Consider the following 3,738-nt stretch of genomic DNA (forward strand, 5'->3'; position numbering starts at 1 on the left):
GCTTGTATTTTCTATATTTATATAGAATTACGAGTGTAATAAAAGTGAGTAGGAGTTGAGAGGGCGAGTAACGAAGAGTATGGATAGTTAGTCGTTAAAACGAGACGAGACGAAACGAGATATTTAACGACTAAATATCTAACCTACCCTACCCCTAACCACCCCCCAACTGCCCACTATCCCTCTATCTCACCTAACTCACGCTGCACACACAACACACACACTAATTTGTGCTGCACACACACTAAAACACATTAGAAACACACACTTCACGTTAACACCATTTCTTTGGTGTTCAAGCTTTTGACTTCCGATTTGAGCACCGAGACGAGCGCCGATCATCTTTTCGATCACGTATCTAAGTAGGTAAGATCTCTACCTACGTTTTGATGGTTTTCTTTTCGATTTTCGTCGACGTCGAAAAACGTCGATTCTCGACTTTATTTTGAAACGACGTCGGATCGTCGTGAAATTTTAGTATGTTGTTCTTGGGTAGATGTTGAGCATGTTTAATGAAGGGAGTAAGAACGGAACGAACCGTAGCTATGAAACCCATGAGGGCAGCCCCGTTTTTCACATATTAGCTTGTCTTTCGATTTTTGTTTGATCGTTTTGACTTGATATTTGTGCTTAGGGGTATGCTAGAATCGATATATATTAAATTCGTATTTTTCCAAGCACGAAAATTGTATAAATTTTTAGAGTATGATTATTTAAATTCGTGAAGTTTGAGACGTTGCATAATGAATATTATTGCGTATATGTGTTCTACGATATCACATGAGCATGCTAATTGATTTACAATTTATGGATGATAATTGTTGAACGAAATTAAAACTGGAATTCTGTCAAAATTTTACAGCAGTTTCAAGCTTATGTTTCGATGAGTTTTCATTGCTTGATGGCTCTGAAATTTTAGTATGTTTATCTATGATATGTGTATTTCGTTGCTGCAAACTTTCATGTCTTTTGGATGATGTTTGCTATTTTAAAGATATTTTGAAAAATCCTTGACAGAATCTGTCAACTATTGGTAGACTTCACAAAAACGTTTATATCTATTAATCCATGAAGGATTTTGCATCACCGTTTTTTTTAAACGAAACTAGACTTCAATACTTTTCTAAAAACATAAGATTTCGATTTTTATGACCTCTGAAACAGAGCAGTTTATTATTTCAAAAATGCCCTGTTCTGCTGTCATATTTGTCCAACAGTAAAAGTGTATGAGTTTCATTGTTTATTTGGCAGATCATATGAACGTTTTCTCTTGTGAAATTTTAACCAAATCTTCAAGGATACCTTTAGTTTTGGCTGATTAAATTTGATGGAATTTTATTAAGGTTTGCCTTGGTTTCTAATGGCCTAAACAAAATTGGCAGAAACTGTCAATCTTTGACAGCCTGCACTAAAAGAGCAATATCTCCAAAAACCTTTAACCTTTTTGGTTAACTACCATTTTTAGAGTGAACTACACTTCATGGAGTTTTTGAGATCAATTGGTATGAGAGTTTATGATGATTGAGTTGGTTGTTATGAATTTTTAAAGATGACACAAAAACAGCAAAACTTTCTAGAAAACAACTTGATTATATTTGTTTTGATGGATGATACGATATGACTAAATGGTGTGAGTTGTGAGAGTTATGATTAACGCACATAAATGTTGGTATCTGACACTCGAACAATTGGTGTCGAGTATAAATGATAGTTTACTGATAAAGAGTTTTGATGATTTTGAATTGTTTGGTTTGCGTTGAAAAGATGTCAAGATGTTAAGTTTTGAGTCGAGAGACGAGTTCACGTAGTGAGATTCACGCGATGAAATCTCGTGGCTGACATTATATATGAATAGGTCATGCCGAAATTTTTAGTGAAATTAGGATTTGAGCATAGTCAATTCTTGTTGACCCGTGACTCAAATACATGCCTAATGGAAAGTTTAACTTTCTAATTGGTTAATTAGACGAGATGAGAGCGAATAGATCTGCTAAGAAAGTGGACTTTTCGATGTGTTAAATATTTCTTTTAATTGAAGTGCTGTTAATTATAACATAAGGATGTTATAATTAATGAGTAATGACGAGAGATAATAATTGTTATATTGATTAACAATCAAGAGAGATGAACATTAGAGATACTAATGTTTCATAAAAGAGATTAGATTATTAATCGAGGTTTCTTTTATAACTTCTCACCAATTCTTCATAACGATGAAGGTCCTTTTGGGAAGTAACGACTTGAGGGAGAGAGTGACGTTACTCATTGATACAGAGACACAACGAGGTGGGCATTACTTTTACTATACGTATATAGAGATCCCCTGCGTGTCGTAGGCCTCTTATACGAATGAATGCATGAGATGATCTAACTGTTAATTTCAGTTTCATATATATCAAATGAGTTTAAATGTTACATTCAAACAAGTTATTGCATGACAAAATCTTTGAGTTAAAGTTATTTCAAGTATTGTCTTGCCATAAAATGTTTCAATTTTAGTATGATATCTATCTGCTTTGGCTTTGCCAATGATGCAATCGAATTCGGGTCCTGAGCAGTTGATAGCTATCCTGCCAGGACTAGTGTACACCAGTGACCGTGAGTCATCTAGCGGGTTGGCCGGTCAAGTGACCGTGAGAGGTGGCCACCTCTCCGGCACAAAGTTCCAGATATGATAGATTACAAGAGAACTTAGTCTGCAGACGAACTTTAAGAATCACAAATGAACTTAGTAAGCTTGGGCCTTTTTAGCGAAAAACTCCCTTGCTGTACTGTTTATGATGGCATGACAATTTACAGTTTTGAAGCATGTATTTTTATACCTAGGCATACGTGCCCACTGAGTGCTTTTGTACTCAGCCCTGCATATGTTTTCTAAATGTGCAGGTTGAGCTGATGTGATGATGGTGCTGCAATGAGCGGAGTCTCCAGGGTTGTTAATAAATAGTTAACCTGTCTAGAATATGTCTTCATACATATGTCTAGCTACTTTCCGCTGCAAGATGTTGTTGATGTTATAGTATGTTATGTCATACTTTGAGTCTTAAGAGAATGGTTTCATATGATGTATAACTTGATTAATGATATTAATTAAGTTTTATGTTGTCTTTCATAGACTGTTCAAAAGAGTATTAATGAGTAAATACGATGATTTTTCTTAAGTTAAGTAAGATTTACGGTTTCAAATGATGCCCCTTTCTTTCCCTTATTCTTTAACCCCATCCCTAGTCGTAGATCACTCGGCTTAACTATCCTTAGTTAAGGCGGGCTGTGACATCTTGTGACCAATATTTAAAATAAATATGGCACTAATATTAGTGCACTCACTCAATTATAATATTCCTCATCATAGGAAAAATGATTTGAAAATATTTTGTTTGGAAATTTTTTTCATAAACCGGCATTCTTTGATTTCTCGGTAAAAATAAACTGCACTTGCTTTGAAAACTTAATTAAAATTCCAAGTGCTAAAGTCATCAAATAAAAATCATAATAACTTGCTCACAATGACATACGTAACAAAACTCACATAATCAATCAGTCACGTAATTTCACATAATATCACGTCAAAGCAGTCGGCAAACACAGACAAACTAGACGTCTCTCCGACCGATTTTTTTTTTTTTCAAGGTTTTTCACTCTTTCTTTCTCGACTCTATTTTCAACTCATTATTCCTATTTTCTTAATAGGACAGTCAATCTCTCTGACATCTCAGTATTCTCAATAGTGTTAAGACA

At 34.6% G+C, this 3,738-nt stretch overlaps 1 long non-coding RNA gene across 1 annotated transcript; it reads left to right on the forward strand.

The window, feature by feature from the left end:
- The first annotated feature begins 260 nt into the window (after positions 1–260).
- On the forward strand, positions 261–3,238 carry LOC131016259 (uncharacterized). Its single transcript, XR_009098900.1, has 3 exons — positions 261–366; positions 2,220–2,286; positions 2,887–3,238. It is a non-coding gene; the product is annotated as an uncharacterized LOC131016259 (long non-coding RNA).
- Positions 3,239–3,738: the final 500 nt, after the last annotated feature.

Source organism: Salvia miltiorrhiza, chromosome 3 (assembly GCF_028751815.1).
Source record: "Salvia miltiorrhiza cultivar Shanhuang (shh) chromosome 3, IMPLAD_Smil_shh, whole genome shotgun sequence".
NCBI classification, from domain to species: domain Eukaryota; kingdom Viridiplantae; phylum Streptophyta; class Magnoliopsida; order Lamiales; family Lamiaceae; genus Salvia; species Salvia miltiorrhiza.